Source organism: Copidosoma floridanum, unplaced genomic scaffold (assembly GCF_036245765.1).
Source record: "Copidosoma floridanum isolate Cflo_tuat_1 unplaced genomic scaffold, Cflo_Japanese_pri ptg000018l, whole genome shotgun sequence".
Taxonomy (NCBI): domain Eukaryota; kingdom Metazoa; phylum Arthropoda; class Insecta; order Hymenoptera; family Encyrtidae; genus Copidosoma; species Copidosoma floridanum.
In genome coordinates, this window is record NW_028321895.1 from 622340 (window position 1) to 649124 (window position 26785).

Sequence of the window (26785 nt, forward strand, 5' to 3'; positions counted from 1 at the left end):
TTTACGAAATAAACATAAATTTTTCTACAATATTCTCAAAATATATACAGTTAAACTAAGAAAAGTAAGTGCTACTGTTTTCTTCATATGCATGTAGACATTACTAAATTATTGTCTATTGAACTCAAAAAGATACTCTTTTTAAGGTGTACAAGTTTTGTGATGTTAAAGCACTGAACGTGTGGGACCAGAGTTTGCCCAGTGTTAACTTTTCATCACCGACGCTGATTCCAAAGTGAAAGGGAACAACACATTTGTTTTGTATAGCAATTTAAAATAGCGCCACTTTCAAGGGAAAATAAGTCACAAGAATACACAGCCTCTTATAGACAATGGTCTTTTATAAGCATTTATTTTAATAATAATCCTTTTTAACTAATATCTATCTAATAATAAGAATCTTAAATAACTTAGCACCTAAAAAAATAACGTCAGTTGTTAAAGTTATTCTTCCAAGCTAAATAATACCTATTCAACGGTGATTTAATGTACAAAAAAAAAATTTCTCTTTAAATGCTACTATTTCATAAGTGAATACTGCGGTATTTCTCAAATATAAGCTTTTTACGTAAGGTACGTTAAAGTCAGCATAAAAAAAAAAGTTTATTACACTCACTTACAAATAATATGCATTTTAAACGAGAAATTTACTTTATTTTGTATGACTAATGACCTGACAAGCATGAGTTTGGTATCCATTGGCAAAAAGTAAGCATTTTTCGTAGTCTTCCAAGTACTCCAAGAATTTTACTAGTCACTTTGATGGTATGAAGCCTGAACTTAAGATTGGCATCCAGAGTTACACCAAGGAGTCTAATGGGATCACTAAGCATAATGATAGGGCTCTCAAGTTTGATGTCTGGAATCACTTGATTGAAGAGCTAGGCTTGTGTTTCTCGTGTACCAAACCAGACTGCATGTGGCTTAGCAGGATTCATGTACAGGCTATTGGAGTCTGCCCAGACGCAGATATTATGCAACATATTGTTAGCTTCACCTAGAATCTCATGGGCTGCCAGCCACCAGATTTTCACACAGTAAGTTGATGTTGACAGCGTCAAAGGCACGTGATATATTTATAGAAACCAGCAGCGTAGTTTTTTTGTTATCAGAAAGTTCTTGGATTTTTCCAACTATTTTAACGAAAGCAGACTGTGTACTATGTCCTACGTAAAATCTAGATTAGTAAGTACAGAGTAAGTCACGTGAATAAATGTAGTTAAAAAGTTGACTATAAGCTATGAATTAAAAAATTTAACATAGCACGTGCAGGATACTTGTAGGTAAAAAATCATTTAAGTCTTTGGCCCCAGACTTCTAAGGTACAGGTCTGATAAAAGCTATTTTCAAGTTCTTTGGAAACGAACTAGACTAAAAGGAAATATTGAATATACGTGGTAAAGTTTTTACCAGGGGATCAATGTGAATATTAAAATAAAAGAGAGGTATCCCAGACAGAGAGACTTTGATTTTGATTCCAAAGCCATTTTCTTATGCCAAGAGTATTATCTCCGAATGGCGATATATCCTGATATACGAAGATTCTTAAGATTCTTACAATTTCGACAATTTTCACAATTTCAACAATTTTAGGCGACTATTACAAATCCTTAGAGAATTTAATTCTTACATGACTAACAGTTGGACATAATTATACCTATATTTATATTTAATTGTACTTAGTTTTATTTCTATTGGTACTACGCCTGCAGGCTTTAAAAAAAAGTAAGAATTAATGACAAGAATAATATTGCCAACACAACCATATCAGCATTATTTCAATTATAATGAGAGGCGCTTTTTAATGTTACAAAAGTATCTTATGAGCCCATACGTGCGTGGCAATCAATCACTTTTTGTTTCTAAATAAAAACGACAAAGGGTTGTCATGAAAATATCAAACGAATTAATCTGCCTAATACCCAATGGAATAGTATCCCATGTTCGTATATTTTTGTGGGAAAAGGCTGATGTGTACGATGACAGCGATGCAGGGGAAAATATAAACGTTGGCTGACCACGATGCGCAGAGCAATGGAGCTCATTTACTAACGGAGGGAGAAGGTCAGGCAAATACAAAGGCTCACCAGAGGCCAAGAGATTGTAAGCAAATACAACAAGAAAGTACTTCCACCTAAAGCTTGGCTGCAACCAATCCAGCTTTTTATAATACTGAATAGTGAGAAGAATCAAACACGCTTAGTCAAAATAAGGCAAAACGAGACTCATGGCAAGGGTAGTCCTAAGTTGACGCCAAAGGGTAACACCCCTTTACCAAGAACAATACAGTACCCCATGAGTATATTGCTGCAACATGAGCGTTCCCTGAGAGATCTCATGACAGAGATACCCTCCAAGTTCTTAACTGAATTAACAAACGAGATCATTTTACCGTTAGCCTGTAAGGAAGGCAAGGTGTCAGTATCAATTTGCACGAAGGTCTGGAAAGTGGCCATCAGAATGTTGTACGTCTTTCTTAAAAATAGAGCTGAAGGCCGAACTCAAACGCCCAAGCCACAACCCCAGAAAAATCATTATTGAACCTACTCACAGTCCCAGGAAGCTCCGTAAGCCTGTATTATGTATATGCGTGTAAGTCGTCCACAAATAGTATACCTGTACTATAAGACAGTACAGACAGGATAAAATCTATAACTATTATAAACGAAATTAATCCCTAAAGTATACCTGACGTGCATGGAAGAAAATGAGTCTGAGCTTCGTTCAGACAAACAATAGCGTGCGATCGATCAGACCATAATGACGGTTACCTTACGGTGTCTGCAGAAAGATCTATTCTGCTCTAATGTATTATTACCAAGGTTCAGGATATTTTCAGGAAATGAACGAAGGATTGATAATATTGGTAGGAAACCTCACAATCGCAGCAAGAAAGCCACAAAAATGTGAAAAAGACAATCTATTAAAACTTTTACCACGTGAAGGAACCATACAATGCACGATCGCTTGAGATACCTCCATGCACGACACCAGATCGAAAAAAAAGGCTTAAGGCCAAGCATCTACATCCTTCTAGATACTCATTAGCTCTTAAACAATGCACGGCAAACACGCACAAGACACCACTGAAAAATGCTCGGCCAGTGCCACAGATGACATGATACACAACGGTAACCGTGGCAAGCCCCAACTATTACAAATCTACGAAGAAAACTAAAACTCTGGAAAGCCCCAGGCTTACTCTCCAAAAAAATTTTCAATATATTTTGACTGTTGAGCAAAATTTCCAAACCTAGCTATACTCATCACACCAGAATTATCTTTTGGATTATAAACTTTACATGGACGAACCTTCCTTCTGTCCAAACGTATTTGTAATCAACACTCTTAGCTTGAGCTTTAGTTCTTAATAATAGTGAATAAGTTGAAAAAAACCACATTGGGTAAAGCTTTATTACATTGTTTCCAAAAAATTGCGGGTAAACATCAGAAATTTCAAATCACTGAAACACTTTTCTTTGCAGTATGGAGTCACGGGTTAAAGGTGATTTAAGGAGGCTCCCTCGTGACTATTCCCGAACCAAGACCAGATGAATTTAATAGTTAAAAATCTATTGAATCCAATGATTTAATTATTTATATCGCTTACCCTGCCATATTTCGAAATATTATTGATTTAATGTAGCATTTTTTAATACGTATGCTTATGGTGGAGCTCACACACACGATGAAAACAACTTAAAAACTTAAATAAATCATCATTTTCTGTTGTAAGAGCACATACATTTTGTTGAAAAAAACCTCCTTTTTTAAATGAAGCCTAACAAAGTAAGTGTTACCCTGGAATATTTTGAGATATTCTAATAAAAATTGATCAAGTCATTGTATTTCCATTCAAATAAGCCAAACTCACTCTCATCGCTATGCCCCGTCTCCAACGCACGCTTATTTACCAACAGACGAACCTTTATAATATGAGACATAAGAGCCTGCAAGCTCAAAACCATCATAGTTCTGTTGACAACCTTAGATAGGCCGTATTCCATATAAGGAGGCAAGCCCGTTATCCTCAACTCATGGGAGGAATTATTTGGATACTCCCTCATACTATCTGGGCAACCAAACCTTGTTCTCATAGCAGAACTTAACGTCTCTAACTCTACAATATGGTAATCATGGTCGTCTAAATGATACTCAACATGGTTAATAGACTATTGAACTATATGACTGGAGCTTCTAATGTCCTTTAAAAGAGCAGCAAACTGTTCTGAGGGTATGAAGGATTCCCAGTGACTAGGCAGATCACCACATACGCCCTCTTGCAATCCCTCCAATCTAATCCCAGAATTAAATACGTTTAGAGCATCCACTTCATTTGAACAATCAAGAATATATCTTTTACTTAAATCCATCTCCAAATCTCAATTTGACACGCTTGGCTGATAAATACATGGTATCACAACTCCTTGGGTGGCGTCAAATTGATGAGAGCAAAGTTTAACCTGAGGCTATGACAAAGCATGAGAAGACGCAGGCCTGACATGATGCACCGATTCCAAAGGTACACAAGCCCAAAAAGTATCAGTTCTCTTGTTTAGAGGCATTTTGACGAAATAAGATTTGTGATAAAATCGATTGCACAAATCACAGGTCCTACCACTACTGAAAGTGGCTTGGGCGATTTTTATTCATTTGGTCAAAACCTCTAAGATTCTGGAATTCTGTAAATAAAGTATGCCAAATTTATTTGCGATAAGAAAATACTAGGCTTCAAGGACTTAATTTTTTCGCAAATTGCTATTGAAAACTCACTAATTTAACATCTGCTCTTATCGACAGTGGTCACAAAATCGACTATATCTTCGGAAATCGTTGATTCACCTTAAAAGTTTCAAAAAGTTCTTGTGTATTTTTTTAAAAAAGAATGTATTAAATTCTAAAAAATTTAGAGTCAACAACTTAACTTAAGAGAACATTAGAAGAAAAATATAAAATATTAAATTGGCTTGCCTCGTAACACCTTCCATTTTTTACAATTCAAATTTTAAGGTACGTTTTTTACGATTTCTTGATCTTGTACTTTGGTTTTATCAAAATAATTAACTATATTTATTGAAAAATTTACTGTTGAAAAGCGTTAATTTTTAGGGACCCTAATGGCACCCTACTCTAGGTACGGTACCAACTGCCCAAGCCATTTTAATATCTTTCTTAAACATCCAGAGTACAAGATAGCCTCACCAGGCATCTATTCAGCGAAACTGTCCGTATCAACAAAAAAAATCTACACGCAATAACACGTTACACCAATAAGACAGTAGTGAATGTATAGCAACTTAATAGTTTAATAAATCAGTTGACTAAATAACGTGAACAATAAAATAAATTGCGTAGGGTACCCACTTACACTAGGACACTAAATAAGCCAATAATTTTTCAAAGTCGTGTTATAGTAGTAACAAAAGGCAAACTCCCCAATACTATTATTGGCGCACCAAGCACGTAACCACTATACTAAATGCACACAATCGCAGCAAACATTAAGTGATATTTAAATACAGGAAGATAAAAATCTCAATACTACTAACAATGCTTCTTGATAACATTGCCTTTATTTGTGCTAAAACTATAAGAAGTATTTACATCAAATACCGTGAGTCAAAAACTTTATAGAATACCAAGAAAAATCAAGAAAATAAAGCTGTACGTGAACGATAGCTTAGAGCAATGTAAATGAGATTGGATGTTATGTATTTCACAATAGTGTTGAGTGTCACATAAAATTATCTCTATGTATACACGACATAACAACAAAACATAGTAAAATACCGTAACAAACGATAAAATAGTTCGCTTAATTTTATACACTGATCTTAAAAATGACTTGCATGTATGCTCAATACTTGATTACTTAGAACTTTTTCTACGAATCTCAATAAGTAATTCAGTATTACAGATAGCATAGAACTGTGCCCCTTATTCCGTTTTATTGGCCATCGATTTATAGCAAATGTAGTAAGAAATTACCATGTTAGCAAGTACAGGCAATAATAACCTTAATTAGCACCAACCAGACCACGCACCAACAGGTGTTACCAAAATAAATAAGCCAAGGGGACCTCTCAACCCCCGTGCTGCTAGACTCTGGAGATGATATGCTAAAAACTAGACATGGCAGCAACGGAGGCACCACTGACAGGCAGTCACCAGCCCTAATCACAACACACTAGATGACTTTTAATAACCAACAATGGCAATACAATACAGATATGTAAGTGATAATTCGCTCAGCCCCAAGAAGCCGTCCAGGAAGCCACCGATAGACCAACAGTCAGAAGTCATAAGCCAAATACAGTACTGCAACCTGATGTGAATGTCTGCACAGATATCTGGGCAGTTAAGCGGTCGGTGTGAGCAGCCAACGATCAGTCCCTTGAGATATAAGTGTCACTACCAGTTGACAAGATAATGTTCTTTAGCTCCAAGTGGCTCAGAGCACTAAATTTCGAGGCGGAAGCATTCCTGACCCAGGTATAAGATTTCTGGCGAATATGCTCCAACGGAGGTATTGTTGACGAAGAACTATAAGCAAATATTAAGGAGCTCCAAAAAACTAGGAATACTGATGCCCACCAGTAGAGAGAAAGAGAGAAAGAGAGAGGGAAAGAGAGAGAAAGGAAGAGAGAGGAAGAGAGAATTTGAATTTAACAATATTTTTTAATGCCAAGGGTGATAAGACACATGTATGGCAAGAGCAATTTTACACAGTATACATCATATAATTATTATCACTACTAGCACTTTACAATCATCATTACTATCATTAAAAAGTAAATATATATCTTCCTATATTATATAGTCGTAAGAGTTAGAGCGAGGTTTTGCTCCCCCCCACACCTCCCCCCCAAATAAGGTAGTTATTCTCTCATTTTCTTGCATTTTTCGAGTACAATATCGCTAAAATACATTAGCCTACAGTTTTACAATTTTACGGCGCACGATGGCACATTATAAAATTATGAGCATTGGAAACAAAAGACAAAGTGCGGTAGTAACCTATGCTACTTAAATAATTGTAGCATACAGTTTTAAATTAGTCAATCGAATAGATGGTAGGGTTATATCCCACATCTTCATGGCACGTTGGGAAAAAGATAAAGCATAGATATTTAAAAATGCACGTGGTACAGTAAAACTCGACTAAGGGAGAAGCTCAGATCGACGCACGTCCTGATAAGCTGGAGGAAAAAGTTCATACAAATACCCAGGCTCTTGCGTGGTAAGCGTCTTATACGTAGTTACAGACAAAAAGTAATTACGTCGAACACTCCGTCGCAACCACCCAAGCTTCTTATAATACTGTTGCTACGATGCATCGCATCTAAAATTAAATATAAATCTTACAACTGTGTTTGCAAGTTGATCTAGCTTAACAGAGAGGTATCCTGATAAGCCTCCGTATACCAGGCATGCATAATCAAAATGTGAAACTATAAAACTAGACGCGAAGTTAGCCTTGAAAGAACTGGTCAAAAGTCCTGTCCGGTATCGCAACCGGTACAATACTCCATGCACTTGCGAAATACAGATCCCACATGTGCATTACAGCTTAGATCATCAGCAAGCTAAACTCCAATAGAGAAAGAGTAACAGCATATATGATCAAGGTTGAGGAGGAGAGAAGAACTATGAATGCCATTTCCTGTAACAATTTCGCTAACTATTGTCTCAGTGCACAACCAGCGGTGATACCTAAAATACGACATCTGCCAGATTAAATTAAAAAAGTTACGTCTTACATTTTGATGAGAAGTACTAAAGTAATTGATCATAACAGAAAAATAAAAAAAAACGTTTGCAATACAACTTTTTGATACAATGTACATAATTGAATGCTAATTAGTAAGATCATACTTAAGTTCTGACAAAACTTTTAATGAAAATCTTTGACATGTTAAGGTTATGATTTGTATACCACTGGTGATATACATAGCTTTACTCGGCCGTGCCTATTATGTTTATACTAATAACCGTTACTCACGCTGGTGTCGTTTCATCTAGCTCCTTTCTTTAGCTGTACTAGGACAATTGCTGTGAGTACTGCTATAACTATTGAGCGTCCTGCTATAACTTTAGTTGGAAAAGCCACAGTGAACTGCTTAGCTCAATGCTTGTTAAAGTTTCTTTGATGGTCAGTTGAACCTGGCTCAAGGGCATTATTTAAAAGTGTTTCAGTGTGCATAATCTGAAGTGTGACTCTTTTAAAAAAGTAATGCATTAAACTATCTGAAATGTAGACAAGCCCTCTAGAATATAAAGGTAAATACGGCTTTCCTTATAGGTATTGCAACCATAAATGTTTGAGAAATTACTTTTTATCTTGAACAGCACTATAGCTGCACGTCTATACTACTGCATATATTACGTAAGTATAAAATATCAACTGTACGTTCTCAAAAACGATGTGACGACCAATGTTTGTTTCTCAATTTTCCCTAATTCCTTAACTAATTTAAATCGATGTCACGTGATCATGACGTAGAAACTTCTGAATTGTGTGGGTTCGTTCGTTATGTCATGATGATCTTTGAAATCGAATAAACTACTATAGAAAGCAGACACTAGCTGTGTCGCCTGGTTGTTTATCTGGATAATTTAATACAAGTTATAAGAAAGGTTTTACGTACAACTGTCAACTTACAAATGATTGGAAAATGAACGAAAAAGACGTTAATTTTAATTTTAACTGGTACAAGTACAGTTTTGTATCAGAATGTACAAATAATAGAGTGAAGAATCAATCAAAGATTTTCTTAGTCGTCCCAACCAACCCATTAAAAAGAAAACTTCGGTGTGATGCTGTAAGTTATCCAGAAAAAAAGTTGAAAAAAGTTAGTCATGGTTGTGAGGATCACTTTGATGTATGTATGCAAGAACAAGTATTTTGAAAAAATTTTTGATTGTGTGATCATCCATAGTTACAGTAAAATTTAACTTTTTTCAAAAACTTAGTTGCAAAATTATATACAATACTTTATGCGATAGTAAATTTCTATAAACTTGAATTGATCCAATATGCTCAAATACGACAAAACCTTTGATTTTTTTATGGAACGCACTTCCATGTTTTCTTTGCACTCGTTGGAATAAACGAAATTTAACATCACATCTAAATCTACTTTTTAAAGATTTTTGGATATTCCTTTCATAAATTCTGGATTCATGGTAACTTTAGTATTGATACGCCAAGTGTCAACAACTCTCTTAGTAAACAAAAACAGTCTGCTGTCTGCTTTGAATGAAGCGTATTCCATTGAAGAACAATGACGTCTCAAAGTAAAACCTGACGTTATTAATGTCAAGTCCAGTAAACCTTAAAAATTCAGAAGCTCTTACGTCACTGTCACGTGATATTGATTTGGATGAGAGCTTGGATAACGTGTTCGGAAAATATTAAATTTCTTGATCTATGCACTACTTATTTGTGATATTATAACTCATACTTATACATGTTCAATTGACATTACGCTAGCGACGTAAAGTATAAGTTGACTGAATTCTGCTGCATGCAAGTTCTCTATTGCGTGAACTTTACGAAAATCACAATGGTTGTTACTAAATTAACTTTTGTAATGCCTTATAAGTACCACATATTAATATCGCTTTAAGAACGCAATGAAGTAATATATTAATACGATAAATAATTATATAAATAAATAATTAATATAATGTTTTTAAATAGAGGTTCTAGCACACTAGTTTTCTTTTGTTTTTGAATAAAAACATTGTTACTGAAAAAAAAAAAATTTTTAAACCACTGTTTCACTCTGTTTGAATCTTTGTATTTTTAATAAATGTTAATGTTCCATAATAAATGAGGGCTTTTAACATAAGATCCACAAACGCTTAAATCTCAATGTCTTTGATTCGAAGTCATGTTTATTTGAGAACAAGAGGCGTTATCTCACTAACGAGTTGTAATAATTTTTATTGCTAAGGTGGCCTCTTGCATGACTGATTATTCGTGCATTAAAAAAATTTATTATATTACGCTAGAAAATTTCATTTAATACTGCTGTAATTATTTTTTTTTTCTATATCGGTGAATTTAAATTTTTATTAATACACAACCAGTTTCAACCTTGTAATATTGTGCCCGTATGTTTTTTTCTTTAATTAGTACTGTTACCTATGAAAAAAGTGACTGAAACCATAAATATAAGACACAGTGCTCTAAAATTTTTTTGTTAGACTTAATACCATCAACACAGAGCAGCTTAAGCTCTTGCTAAAAAAATATCAGAGTAATTAGACCTCTTAATCCAGAAGCGATCATGACGTTCAGAGTTTCAAAAAGTACTAAAGTTGTTAAGAAGGGGAGGCTCGGTCTCTTTCACCTTACTTTTATATCTACATCTCCTTCTTGTATTATTAGAGTACCTCTCTGTTAAAATTGTGTACTCGTAACTCACGGAAGTCAAGAGTAGACTTGAACTTTCAATGACAGGTGACTGACGTAAAAGAAGCATCTTTTTCTCTTGATAGTGCGTTTTTATAGCGTTAAAGCAAGTACAAAAGGCCTTTCATTCAATTAGGTCAACCAATAAGCAATGTTTTTGAAGATTGCGTTGATAGCAAAACAGTAGGCTTGCACAATGATGTTCTATGTTATGATTTCATGTATTGAGAAATTACAATACAACAGTACCAATCACATTTTTTTAGTAATTACGATTGAGATTTTTGGATCAGTGACAAAGCTTGCATTACCAATGAAAGAAGCACCAAATACAAGTTGAAGTGTGACAAATCAGATGACAAATTTCGCATCTGATCAATCATTTTACACTCCTGCTTTCATCGTTAAGCAGTGTAGGTATCAAGCTGTTAAATAAGAATACGTGCATTAGGTATTAATTACGTTGTTTGTTGTTCTCATTTTGTGTGTGTGCGTGTGTGTGTGTGTGTGCGAGTGTGTGTCTGTGTGTGTACTTTTTTGTTAGTCCAATCATTTAAGCTTAAAATTTATGGTGTGGTTAGAATTTTTTCCAGTGACATGCAGTGAATAAAGTGGCAATAACTTTCGCTAATAGTGATAGGATAAGATTGCAGTTCATGCACTACCAAAGAGACGGTAAAGAAAAAGAAAAAGAGTGATGTCAGCAAGTTTTTCATTGCTAATTTCCTTATAGACTTTCTTGGCTTGAGATTGAGCATTCAAATTCCTTCTGAAAATTAAATGTAATATTGTTAACATATATTATTACTGAATGTGTAAGTAAGAATTTTCTTTTTTTTGTATTGCATTAAAAATTTTTCTGCTACGTTTATTTTTTGCACTTAGATAAAACGAGGATTAATTTTCATTACGTTAATTTTATTGTTGGCTAGTAACGAAAGTGTTATATTTTATTAAATTATATATATATATAACAAAAATTGGTGGATACATGAGAATTATTTTAATACTCTTTATAAGTAAATATAGTAAATTATAAGGTAAATTAGTAAATTTTATTTTTAATTCTAAAATACATATTAATGAATTTAAGGCAATGACTTTCATAACAATGATTGTTTCAATGATTTACTTTCTTTTATTGCGATATTTTCTAAGGTTTCCTCCACTCTAGTAAATGCTATTGCGTCCTTTAATTCTGCCCATTTACTTGTATCGGTTTTTTCTAACTCTTATAGGTTGAAAAATAATATAGTACTGCCGATTTAGATTGTTTTGATATCGGGAAGGTTTAATAAATTTACTGAACTGTAGGAAACCTCTGATCTATAGTATTATGTCTCGGTATATTCCAGTGTTGTTTTTCTGTACAGAGTAAAGCCAGGAGCATGAGCAACACAATTACTGTTGACTTTTAGTATTACTGCATCTTGTAATTTAATTACAGTTGATTGTGTGGTTGAAGAATTATTTTCACACAATACTCGAATTGTGACAGTACTTTTTGCAGAGTACAACCATTGTCTGGTGGTTTTTATTACTATCCAATAAATTTTTGTTAACTGATTTATATCATAATGCTATATAATATAATATCCTATATAATGCTATTCGACAGGTTTTTAATGCTTCTGTTGATGGGCTTATGAATGAAGAGAATTCGCAAGGATTGTTTCTATTATCATTGAAAATAGGCACATCTGGTCTGCAATATGAGATCTTCTTATCTTTAATGCAATTATTCAGAAAATTGTCGTCGGTAAGGAAATAATTTTAAAGATTATTGCTTACTACCAGGTTACTCTGTCAAGGCCCAGTGCTAAAATATCCTTTCAAATCTGGGTGTTAATTGTTTGAATTTGGAATAGACTGCATAGCATAATTACTAAATTGTTCTTTACTTATCAGCGAGAAACTAATTTTAACAGCTAATTTACCTTCTATTACTACTGCGTTTGTTTTGGACTGTGAGAGCAGACGTTCACGTGTTACTGTTGAATCGTTCAAATGTAGCGTATACACTTTTTTGTATGAATTAATTCCATTAAAAGTTTTCAATAGTTGTTCGTTTTATATCATTAGCGGATGTAGGTGTGCTTGTGACGTGTCTATAACACTAATAAGCGTTTCTTAAGGATTTAGTATAAAAAATAGAAATTTATTGAAAGAGTTAGTCGATTCAAATACTTCTATTTTATTTTATTTTTTTATTATTACTATTTAATTAAAATGCTTTTTATTTTGAACTTTATTTCCATTTATACATATTTCGAACATGTCTTTTTTTGATTTTTAACCAATACAGTCTGTATCATCTTCATAACTACTATTTTGTTATTTATTAGAACTTTATCACCAACATTTTTATAATGTAACAAAAATATTAAGTCTGATTTTTTGTCTATTTTAAATTTCCCTTTTTCTCTGGTAATCTCACAAAGGTTCTAGTTTTATAAATTTCTAAATTTTTTATACGAGGCTTTTCTTCAAACATAATAATAAAAGTTGGTTTATTCTTTTCAGCAGTATCAGTCAAAATTATATTTTTAATAAGCTGCTGTTCTAACTATTTCTGGCTAACATCTTTTATGAAGCCTTGCTTCTTTAAATAAACATCCAGACATATCCATAACATCTCTATTATAATTCTCCGCTGTTCCATGCAATTGATGAGTATAAGATAGACACGGTTTAGTGGATATACCTTTCTCGCTTACAAGTTGACTCATATCCATATCTATACGTTCCTTTTCATTATTAAATCTAAGTCTTTTTTTCCTATATTACTTACAATTAAATTAACATACTTAACGAAGTAACAGTATACTTAATCTTTTGTTGTAATATAATACATTGAAGCTATTTCACTACAATCATTGATAAGACTTAAAAATAATTCTCAACATTTTAACCAGTAGTAGTACCATACGATCTATTTCAATCGGTATGTACAGTTTCTTAAATATCTGTTGCCCTTAATCTGTCATTATTGAATGTCAAATAATGCAATTTATTTACAATTAAATTCCGCATTTTAAATAATTAGTTTCTAATTGCTTGGATAAGCCATAAAGCATTTTTTGGTCACACATTATTTTCAAATAATTAAAATTTACGTAACTTAGTGCTGTATGCAATTTTTTTTCGTTAACTTATTCTTTGTCGTTGAATTTGACTTGCTATACATAATTTTACTTGTTATATGATGAATGTCACTGTTGTTAATGCCAACGCAATCGAATTTCTATTTTGATCAAAAGTCCTGGCATGTTTTCTACCTATACGATTTTATTTGCTTTTGTAACTTTACGGTAACTTAATATTTTTCTATTTATATCTTTGGCAAAACAAGCATTCCTAATCATATTTATTTTACTTTAACCATAAACATTCAACTCACACCAAATAATACCATTTTTTGCTGCTTTTTAAGAACGACCATCACCTACTTTGACATTTATAGGCTCTTCCAATTTAGCAAATTCATAAGAATATCGATCATCAGTTATAACATGATCTGAGCAACCGCTATCAAGTAACCATTTAACTTTATTAGCACAGCTGTTACCTTCCATACACGACTCGTTAGGTCTTACCTCGGACTCCGTATTAAAACAACTTACATTATAGTTCTCGTTTTCATGCGCTTGATTATTTTGCTACCAATTTCCTAATTTCCTACTCGACGATGTTAACTAGAGCCTCTAGGAGTTTCACGACCTTCGCTTTGGCCTCCACGATGTTGCCACTGCTGTTGTCGTTGTTGTTGTTGGCGCCCACCTCGTTGCTGCTGCATATTACCTAGCTCCCATGAAATATCGCTTTGTGTCGTTTTCGTATGATGTGCGAAACATTTGAAGTGTTCGTATTTCTCGCACTTTAAAAATGCTTTAACCTTTGTTTTTTGGTTTTAAGTGCACTTCAACTGTTTTTGCTTCCATCTTACGTTTTTTTTAATCGAAACTTTTTTATTTTACTTTTTATGTATTTAAATGTTCAATCAGATTTTTTTAACGCATCGATTAGATCACCAATATTACGTTATGAACTTTAATTGATTTTCATCCTGTAGCTTATTTTTTTTTCAGTCACATTTGCACCAGCATTATTTAATTTACTGATTAATATTTCAAACTTAGAAAAAAATGCACTTGAATTTTTATAGTTTTTTATCTTTTAATTTTTCCAATTTGTTTTTTGCAAAAATTTACAGTGCAGTAGACTTTTTTCTACATTTTTTATTTATTGTTTTTATTATTTAGTACGCTATTACTTTGTTCTTCACGAACTGTCACTGAATATTTAAAATTTTATTATATAGTACATTAACCGCCTTTAAGTACTTTTTAATCTACTCTTTTTTTGTATCCGTTTTTATCATGGCTCTCGTTGCTACTACATCACATTTTTTAAATTTCATAATCATCGTGATTTTTCTTTTCAAACACTGAAAATCTTTTTCACCAAACACTGAAACTTTCACTCCATCCACTATTTTGGTTTCTTTTTCTTTGTTTGAATCTTCTAGAATTTTCTTTACTATAAACACTTTTTTTGTAATTTTCTTACAATAAGAAACTAATCACGCTCTGCAACCATATTAAATAAATTTAGTAGGAGGTACTGGATCAATAATATAACACTTGTTGACTCTTCTACTATTATACCAACAAGAAAAATAAGGATTAACTAAGATAACAAGATCTTTTTTCTCATTGTACAAAGAGTCTCTACGAGATCGTGCGTGCCTGACAATAGGTATATTATATCTGCTGTTCCTGCATCACTGTGCAGAGTAAATATATATGGTATTCTGCACTCATACTGCTTATTCCACTAAATAATAAATATGTTTATAGTTACATATTTTATACAAATTTACTCATATTGTAACAGTTGATTATTTTTTTATTTTCTAATTAGGTAAAAAAAATCCTGTTGCCGAATAGACTAAAACTTTGCACTTATGAATTGCAAAGGAAACCATTCTATCCCAGTCATATTTGTTTTTGATGTTAGTTCTCAAAAAATCCTTTAAGGAGGTTCGGGAGTAATAATAAAATGGAGAGATTACAATAATATAGAGTTTTCGTAATAGTCTTGAGTACGTGGAACTTAAATGAATTTTTTCAATATTTGTTACAGGTCATTTTGAAAAGAATTGTACAAACGAAAATAATGTCATTAACGTAGGCTCTTGTAGAAAGTAACCTCTTTGTCTCGCTTAAATGGATAAAACTTTTTTAAAAATCCAAAGGTAATGAAAAATATCTACCTACAAGTTAATTATTGTTTAATTATTCGGTGAGCAATATTTAGAGGCATGTTATAGTGCATTTTAAACAATGCAAACAAATATAAAGAAAATATTGAGTTTGTGGGGTGCAAGAGGTGGTGCGCGGTAAAGGGGGGCAAGCTGCGTGAGCAGAGGGGACTTCCCCTTCCTCGTCCCTTTGAATGATACTCCCAAACCTCCCTAACATAGATGGCTTCTCCCTAACAAACCATTTCAATGTGGGTGATATGCACTAGTAAGAGCTCAACGGAATCCATAAATTTTTGATACTTATTTCAATACTTGATTAATGAACCTTTTTTATTGGGCACTAAGAATAATTCTAGGAATATCGAAAGTGGAAAAAAACATCTTGACAATTTATCGACAATAGTTATTGCCTGTATATTAAGAACAGGAACTGCAAAAAAAAAATTTAGAAAGTAAGCATTGCTTCGTTAAAATGTTTTTATTTCCAAATGTACTTGGTGAAAAAAGGCCTACTGTATCTACAGCAACTTTTTGAAATACTTCTGATTGTGTCTCTGTTGTTACCGTAGGTAGTCTGATATTTGTGTGGACTAAATTTTATTCCTGAAAAATTTAACATACTTGTATGTATCTAGTAGTGTCATTGCATGTTTCTTCGAATAATATTTTTCTCTTATTTATTACAAGTTCTTACAACTCTCCTATAACATCTAAATAAGCTTGCCTGACATTCAACTAATTTTATCTTTTTGTCTTTTAGGGGTTAGATAAGAACATGTGCCAAAACAAAGTCTTACTATAAGAGAAATGTGACGCAAATTTTTGTATAAAATTAAGGGGGCTCCAGCGAGCACTGGTACCAACCCGAAAACTATTCGGTTAGTTGGTATCACTTCTGTGAGTATATATCTATATATACGTGTATATATAAGCGAGCACCATCATCTATATATATGATGTGTCCGTACCTATGGTAAACAAACAGCAGCTTCTGTCACGTACAGAGCGTTTTATTTAGAATTCGTTTTTTTGTGTTATAAAAAATGAAAGAAATCACACATCACTGTAAGAGTCATCAAGACTTTCAGGATGCTGAAATGATTTTGCAACAGCAAAAAAGAAATAAAAAAGTAATTGATGATAACAAACAAAAATTAATTGTATTAAAATGTATTATTAATGATAAGATAATTTATAAAATGGCCAAAGAATCGATATCAATAGAAGTATTAGTAGATGCATATAAAAAAGATCCTACAAATGGCATCACCTCATTATTATCTATAAGTGTAAATAATAAAGTAAGAGTTATTTCAAATAAAAAAATTATTGACGCAATTTTTGATAAAATAAAAAATAATTGCAGTTAAAATTTTTCAATGTTCTATTTTATTTAAAAAAAAAAATATGTGTAAGTAATCCATAGGAGAACACGATTAAAAAAGAGTTACAAATGACATGAAACTTATGTAAGTACTTGCAGTGTAATTCTGAAATATTCAAAAGCGCGCGCCTTACAAACAACAAGATGGCATCCCGTCATGACCCTGCTAATTCAATGACTTGATCAATACTTTACAAAATATCTCAAATATTTCCAGGGTTACCTATATTTTTGAAGGTACCATCTGAAAGCTTAGATGTTTTTCTATAAAACAGTTACAGTCCTGACATGTAACTCCTCCATTTTTGTTAGAAAATACCGATGTTTTCACGTTGCTCTATGAGAGGCTATGTATAATGTACAAACTTTGAGAGCAAATATCTCAAAATTTTCCAGGGTTAGAGGGGTAAATCAGGACACCGTTGGAATCAGCGTGTTTTTATCTATCAATTAAGCTACCTGTGACCTCCTAACTCCTCCCGCTGGAGCCTTCTTAATGGCATTTCTCCTCTAGGAAGATTATCGGTGAGCTAACATTTCCTAGAAATACGAGCAGTGTTAACTTCCTTTACTGGTATAGCATTCTTAAGATTTTTAAAGCATGTTCGTAAAATTCTAGGTCTTATTTTGTTCGTAGAGTTTTTATTGACGACGGGTAAAAATGTGTATTAATTTTGGTTTTTTGTTGCGACAACGTCTCCTTATTTTGGTTAAACATCTTTTAATCTTTCTTTTGATATAACTCTCGTGTTTGATAAAAGTTTAGAATTGACTGATTTTAAATTTATCGTTTCTGAAAAAAAATAGTTATAATCATCCCTGATATGAGTTATATTTCCGTGACTACTTGAAAATGTCAATTTATTTGCTTTATAAGTTAGATGGATTTTCAACGGGGTAAATATTTCTTGTTACCTTCTTACTACTAGCCAAGTTTCAACTTTGCTGTATGGGTTCTAATGTTGCTGTATGGTTTGCTTGCAATGAAATATTATGATTAAAAGATTTCTTGGTATCATTATCAGTTTTGTTTTCTATATTTTCCAGTTAAGATAGGCTGTCATTTTTTTGTTCACGACGATATCATTCAAAAGATAATAATGTTCTTCTGTACAGTTTATCATTATAGTCTCGTAATTCATTTTTAGTGGGACAATTTCTGTGTGATTAAATTGAATATTCAGATCTTGTGGGGTGTCCATTTGTGGAACATTCATTCATTGTTTCATCGATCTATTTATTTTCTGTAGTAGCAGAGATTGAATTTTGAGGAGACGATGAAAGTGAATTCATGCGTTCTTGATTGAAGTGACTGTCACCATGGCGTTCGGTAGGGGATGTAGGTAAAGATTGTATTCCTCCGAGAACGCTGTTACTTCGTATTTTAGTTTTCTTATCGTAACCATCCTACCATAATGAGTCTCGATTCCATTCTTGAATGAACCTTTCTCTGTCGCAATTTTTACGACTTTAAGTATTAATTTTTGAATTGGGTAACTGTTCAGAGTTTCTTTGTCAGAAGAAGTAGACTCTTTGTATGGTTGAAATATTACAGATTTTTGATTACCTTATAATATACTGCGTTTGATTGGAAAAATTAGCTTATCATGGTGAAATTTGTACATTTTCTCCAATTATTTCTTCAATTTCACTGATGTCTAAGTTCTCATCACTTGAGTTTTCCATTATATCCTGAGGGTCTCTTCTGCAAGTTCATTTATTAAACTTGACACAAATAATCATTATTGTAATGGTATTGGTGCGTCGGGTTCCTAGTCCCTAAAATGTGAAGTAGACGTGGTATCAGATTTAAATGACGACTCTTTTAGTTGAACTATTGGTGATTTATTTATCGTCTTACTTTCAATTTTTTGGCTATCGTAGATGTATTTAGCTCACCTTATACACTTTCCATACCCCGAGGTCCTTTAACATTGTATCTCAAGATCTGTTTTTTTACGCTAGGTGCTAATTGTATGCTTTCAATTGTGTTGGAATGAGATTAATTCGTGTTTGACAGATAGTCACGCAACAATGTCATTCATGTGTTCCTTACGGTTTAGCTCGTGAGCTTTATTTGTTTCTTTTTTTTGTCTCGCTTTCAATTTTATCGCTATTGTAGATGCATTTTATTTACCTTGTGTACCTTTCATACCCCCATGTACTGAATACAGTAAATCCCTAGGTTTATTTTTCCTTACTATAGGTACTGATTGAATGCTTTTAATTTTACTAAAATAAGATGTATTGGTTTCTGACAAATAATGGTAAGCTTTCAAAGTTTTAGTTTGTTTAGGTTTTAAAGGTAATAAACGATCTTTCCGTAACTTTTTTTTGTCTGAAGAACTATCTTTATCACTTTTGTCTTCATTCAATTCTAGTAGATTTCTTAATAAAGCATCTGCGTTATTATTTAGTCTATCAGGCTTGTATTTATAAGTATAGCTGTAACCTCAAAGTCTTACTTTCCGTCTAATTAGCTTACTTATAGGATCTTTGATAGATTCAATTCAAGATAGTGGTGCATGATCTTGATAAACCAAAAGTTTTCTGCCAGATAAGTAATGTCAAAAATATTTGACTGCTACTACTACTGTTAATTATTCTTATTTCATTGTAGACTAATTTCTTTCAGCTTTATTAAGAGTTTTTGACATATGTGCAATTAGGCGGTCTTTTCTGGTTCTCTTTGGCTTAAAACAGCTTCAATAGCTACATAAGATGCGACTGTTGTTAACATAAATAGCTTATTTTAATCAGTGTAAGCTAATACAGGTTCCTTGCATAATATTCTCCTTAACTCTTCAAAGCTTTTTTGCTGAGTATCTGTCCACTTAAATTTGCTTTATTTGCTTAACAAGGATATTAAAGGCTCTGCAATTTCTGCAAAATTTTTCTTAAAACGATGGTAATAGTTCGCTTATTCTAACAACTGTCTAACATTCGTTTAATTCATTTGGTTTTGCGAATTTTAAACAGCTTCTAATTTTAAAGAATCTATTTTAAGGTCACTATCTATTTTATGCCCTAAATAATTTATTTCGAGCATTACTTATTTACATGTGTCAAGTTGTAATTTTAAATTTAATTCCGAAAGTTTTTCAAACAAATGGTAAATTTTTGTCACATGAACTTTTAAAGTTCTTGAACATACAATTATGTCATCCAGAAATATAAATAACTCAAAGCCTTGCACTCCAGACAAAGTTACGTCCATTGAACGTTGAAATGTTGCAGGTGGATTGTATAGTCCAAACGACATTCCTACGTATTCATAATGACAATTATGTGTGTTAAAAGCAGTTTGATGTCTCTCTACAGGGTAAACTTCTATTTAATAGATTCTACTGGCTAGATCATAAATGGAAAAGTACTTCGAGCTTTCAAGTTGCTATACTATTTCAATAATGTTTGGTCCTGGTAAGCATCAGAAATGGTTTTCGTTTCAGTCTACGATAATCTATTACTTATCTGTATCTTATTGTTTATTCAGGTCTTTGTTTTTTGGGTACTATTAAGAGGGCACAATTGCAAGGTCTGTGTGATTTTATAATTATACCATCAGCTTATAATTTTTTTAAGTTTTTTAGTGTTATGATAAGACATATTGTTCGATATATACAGGTAGGTCGTCTGTTGTATGTATATTATGTGTCATAATAGAAGTACCAAGAGCCAGATAACTTAGAATGTAAAATAAGTAAGCGTAATTTTTTACAATTCTCCTTATTTCTGATAGACTAGCTTTTGGGTGATGCTGTCTTTTTTAGCTTATTAATTATAAATTTAATTCGATCTTAAATGTAGTTTAGATCGTTTTCTTCGAAGTCCGTGACGAAAAAGTTTTTAGAATTTATGACATCAAGACGCTGAAGTTCTTGTAAAGGGGTTTTTATTTTTGTCGGCTCATCTCTTGTGGTTATAGCTATTGTATTCCAGTGATCTTCTTTGCAATCTACTCCTGCCTTGCCTATATACACTCCGGGTACGGTAGTAATTCTATACAGATAGAATAGTCAGTGATCTTGTTTTTAGTTGGTAATTAAATAGCTACTTTTGATTTTTATTGTTTTATTTACTTTGATTCCTTGAGAATGGAAAAGAAATTATTACGTGGGGGGTGGAGATACTTAATTTTTGTCGTAAATTAGAAAAATAAATTTTTCAAAAGATAATTCAAAACTTTGCTTGGTTTTAAGTCTTAAGGTTTTTTTTTGCTTTTAATCATTTTCCTAAACTTAATTTTACTATTTTAGTATAAAAAAAATATGTTTAATTGGTCTGCTTCCTACTATTAATGCACTTAATCCATAGTTGATTCTATCGTTTTTTGCGTAAAAAACGAATCTCCTTAAATATCTATAGATTATTTACTGGCGATTCTCAACTTATAACGTAAAATTCGTAATCTGTTTTAAATAAATTTATTGGAACAGTACCTAGAGTGTATATTCACTGTGAAGCTTTTTCTCCTAATTTAATTGTATTATCACAATTAGTTTCTATGCCGTTCTTTAATGCGTTCTACCTTATGATATTTACTTTTGCGCCTTAACCTAATAATAAAATTTTGAAACTTTTCTGAAATGTTTTACAACTAGGGCTGCTGCAAGAATCAAGAAATTCTTGATCTTGTCTTGTCTTGTCTTGCAAATCAAGACAAGATGCATAAAAAGCACTCAAGACAATAACAATAAGTTCCTTTTTAGAAACTCATATTGTCAAGATAAATTATTCAAGATCTTGAGTATATGTTGATCGTGAATCAGTGTGACCACCCTGCTGTTGCGGTCCAATGAAAACCAATAAGATTTCACAATAGAGTTTTTCTATTGGTTTCTTATCAATGTTTGTACCAATAAATCGAAATAAAATCTGAAATGGTCAAAGAAAGATTTTCTATATCATTTATTGTAACTAGGACATGATTGAACAAAAATAAATGAACAAATTGATGTCCTACCATGTGGATGGCAACACCAAAATGGGGGGATTAAAGTATTTTATATATAACTTGAAAAAAAAATTAGTTATTAATTTTTATTAGAATTTTGAAAAAAATAGTTTGGTTTCCCCATTTTAGTGTTGTCATCCGGATGGTAGGACATAATTTGTGTGTTTATTTTTGTTCGATGATGTCCTGGTTACATTAAAAATCCATTTTTGACAATTTCAGATTTCATCTGATTTACGGGTGCAAATACTGATAACAAACTGATAGAAAAATCCTATTGTAAAATTTTATTGGTTTTTATTGGACCACAAGAACAGGGACAATGAAAAAAAAAATCTTGTGAGAAAGCAAAATCATGAACATGAGCATTTTAGAAAACAAAAAAAAATCACTGCACACGTGGGCTTGATTTGACTAGACTTGGTTGATTTTCGGCAACTTCTTATGAGCATATGTATAGGTATATTGTATATAAATATACTATAAAGGCCTCGCTCCGAGCTACATCAGTACTTTGAAATCAGTTGTCGTGCTGCCTAGCCAAAACAAGCGTTTGCACGAGAACGCGCTGATCTATTTACGTGCGTTGTACTTATTACCTCTCTTGGGACTGCAGCAACAGTCAAAACCGATTCGTTCTCTAGTCTTTTAACCTTGCTCCCAACTTTTTATCATTCAAAGTATTCTAACACTAAAGTATTTCTTATATTTTTCTATAGATTGGTATTCAAAGTGTAACTGTTATTATGAATATGTAACGATGTGATCTAGTTCTTATAAAAGTAAATACATATATATGGTTTTGTATTGTAAATAATTTAATATTGAGTTTCTCGTAAATTGTGTTTGCCGATAAGTATCACCATGTCAAAAAAAGAAACTGGGCATCAGCCATCGAGTATAACCAAAAAATAGCTCTTGATAACGAGAAGAATGTGGAAGAACATCAAACGAACACGGGCAGTTCTAAAAACAATTCCGATAATAGAAATATTAGTGTCGCACGCGACCTCGTAAATACCAACATAGCAGGAGGAAAAGGAAAGTACAGCCAAGTATTGTGGATGGCTGTCAATAGTAAGGGTGATAAAATTGGCATCTGCATCGAATGCGAGAAAAAACTGCAAAATTGAAATTTCAAGGGAAAACAGCAATACGACAGGAATAAAAAATCATTTACGTTCAACCCACAAGGATGTATTTATAGAGATATTCCCAGAAGAAAAAAAAACAGAAAACTTCAGAAGAGTGCGTGCTAGCAGCAGTAAGTACATTACCTACCATGTTTATATTTTTTTTTTGTAGAAATTCACCATGTAAAATTTAAATTTAAATCCTTACTTTAAAGTAAGAGTATCTATTTTATTTTAACCCAATGATGTGATACTACAATGTACATATTAGGCATTCCATGGCGGAAACGATCAAAATTACGCGCGGGGCAGAAAAAAACGTCCAAATTAAGTCTTTCTTTTTTTTAAATACTTGCTATTATGTCCACTATCTTGTATCACTGTGGAAATCCAAATTTATAGGGGTAAAAACCACCCCTCAAGTGGTCAACCCACCCCCAAGCAGGCTAACCTATCTAACCCTGGGCAAAGCGACTTCTATCAACTTGGTTTATTAACAAATGTGCATTCCTTAAGAACAGACAGGCTAAACACATTAACCCTGCATTCCTCATCCCCACAGACTCTTACAACCCTGAAAAACTACCCCTACCAATCCCCCAGCAGGCTAACCCTGGACAGATAACCTTGAATCAACTGATTATCTTTGAATATACTCCTTCCTTAACTACATGTAGGCTGACTCACCACGCACCGTAACTCTCATGAACATTATTTCCAAACTTAGAAGCATTAAACCGTAATTAATTAATTTTTGACAATAGTATTAATAAAACTGTACTACAAATTATGTTATTACGCTTTTACGTATAAACATCACATACTCATTTTCAAATTCATTTACGTGAGAAATCCATGTGTTACTAAAAATTTACATGTAAATTATTTCTAAATAATTGTTTGAGTTTTTAACTTCTGTAATCCAATATTCTCATTTTTTCGTCTAACATTTTGATATTTTATTCAATACATAGAATATTTAAGAAAATAAATTATTTTCAAGGGATGTTTAAACAATTTTTGTGAAGTTCTAGTTTTTATTTATGCTGTAATGAATAAGCGATCATCCATGTTAGTATTAAAATAATATGAAATTTTTTAGTGAATTGTCACACTTTTTTGCGTACGTTTAACTTTAGTTGTAGTGGATTTTTTTGTTGATTGTAATTGAGACTCTTATGTTTTTTGTAAACTATAATTTATTAATAAACTCGTTATGATTGAAAGTTTTTTCTCGATACTAATCATGAATTATTCCATAAAACATGAAGAACTATGTAATCAACTTTTTAGTAGAAAAGCTAATAATAAATTAAGTGAAGAAAAAATTCTAATGAATAGCATCAAATCCCAAAATTCATTTTCTGAAGAACAATTGCAACAAATTAGACAGAAGTTAATAAAATCATTTATACCTACCTTTTAAAAACAATGGCAACAAGTTTTTCGCAAAAAGGATGTTTATGTTAAACGGTATAGCGATTATTTGAAAAGTAATTTTACAACTGCATTTGAGAGTCCTGGGACAAACTCTGCAGCAGATGAGACAGATTTGAAACAGTCACATGATACCATGAAGCATAATGTAGGCCGTACGGGAAAGTCTTATGAAGAAGCTTCTGAGGTAACGAAAAGAAGACGTATTTCAGATCTTTTTTCATTTTACAGTGCAGAAGAATTAGCCAGAGCGCTCAAAAAAAATTGCAGCTAAAAATATAGAAACTGAGATTGGGAGTCATAACAACACAGACAATCAATTATTAGCGATGTATGCAGATATTAAACTTTCCAAAAATAATTATCAAAACTCAAATGTTCATCTTAATAAAATTTGTGGAAATAAAATATTAATATCGTATGAAAATCTTTACGAAGCAAAAAAATTATGCTATCCTGATGGTATAGAAGTGAATGACTCTGGTGCTGAAGTAGACGCCATCTCTCTACTAACTCATACAGTAAAGCGAGTCCTGATACAGTTTGATCGAAGCTTATTGGAAGAAATTGAGAATGAAACACTGTTACAAGTTGGAAAATGGGGAATGGATGGTGCATCTGGGCAGCAAACAACAAGACAAAAGTGGTCACATGAAAGTTCTATGGGTGACAGTGATAATGATGAGAATATTCCTATGGACTGAGCCGATGATAACAGTGATGATAACGTTTCAAGTGATGATGATGCTTTAAGTGATAATGCTATTTCAAATGATGAGGAAGAGAAAGATAGACCTGAGGTTCAAATATCATCGAAAAGTGATGCAACCGTTTTTACAGTTTCATTTTCACCACTTCAGTTAAAAGCTAAAGATAGAACTATTTGGACAAACAGTACACCTAACTTTGTTCATACATGTCGAACAGTTAAATTTGAATTTAGAAAAGATACTAATGACTATGTAAAAGGCCTATATGATTATTATACAAGTGAATTAGAAAAGGTCGGAGTAACTATCATAAAAATTGATGATATGTCATTCAAAGTAGCTTATGATCTAAAATGTACTATGATCGATGGTAAAGTATGTAATACTTTAACAGGACAAAAGGCAACAAATTCCTGCAATATTTGTGGAGTGGGCCCAAAGTTTATAAACAACTTTGATCACGTAAAAAGTCGACAATGCTCAGAAGAATTTTATCAATTTGGACTATCAAGTTTGCACTGTAAGATACGTTGCATGGAATACCTTTTGAAACTTGGATACAATTCTGACTTTAAAAAATCTCAAGCATTAACTCAACAACACAAACAATTGAGAAAAGAAAAGAAAACATCAATACAGAAATTATTAAAAGTGAAATTATCGCTGACTGTAGATGTCGTGAAACAAGGAGCAGGAACAACAAATACGGGTAATGTCGCCAGAACATTTTTTGAGAATGCAAAGGTTGTATCAGAGTGTCTAGGAGTAGATGAAAATTAAATTAATAGGTTTCACAATATTTTACAGGTAATTTCGTGCAACATGATGATTGATTGTGCAATAATAAAAAGCTATTGTGAAGAAACATACAAAATGTGTATATCATTGTATGGTTGGTATAAAATACCTCCATCAGTGCATAAGTTATTAATACACGGTAGTGACATATTAAATTGTTTTAAGATCCCTTTTTGTTGGCTAAGTGAAGAACCGCAAGGAGGAGATAATAAAATCTTTAGGAGAATCCGTCTAGAAAACAGCCGAATGCTTAATCGAAAAGCATCTTACGAAGACATTATACACTACCTTATGATATTATCAGATATGGTCATCAGTTCACTTAGAATAAAAGATGAAATAAAAGTTAAACCCTTAAGAAAAAATGCACAAAAACTTTTAATTTCAAATTTGTGAATGAAATACAACAATTATATAACATTTTAACCATTTCATATGCATTCACACAATTGAAAAAAAAAAACCAAAAAAATTCAATAATAAAAAAAAAACAAAAATAAAAAATAAAAAAAACACAAAAAAACAAGCAAAAAAAAGGTAAAAAAAAGGAGTGTGATGTAGTTCGCCTCCACGTGGTGCACTTTGGAAAACATAATGATAATACGTCCTACGGCTAAACGAACTACTTTTTTAAATTTATTAATTAAGATATATTTTACAATTTAGGGGTTGGTAGGAGTGGT

The 26785-nt window shown here is 32.4% G+C and overlaps 1 protein-coding gene across 3 annotated transcripts in view; it reads left to right on the forward strand.

The window, feature by feature from the left end:
* Positions 1–26785, forward strand: part of PCB (Pyruvate carboxylase) — a 953241-nt gene that overhangs the window by 378096 nt on the left and 548360 nt on the right. The gene's annotated exons all lie outside the window — the stretch shown is intronic.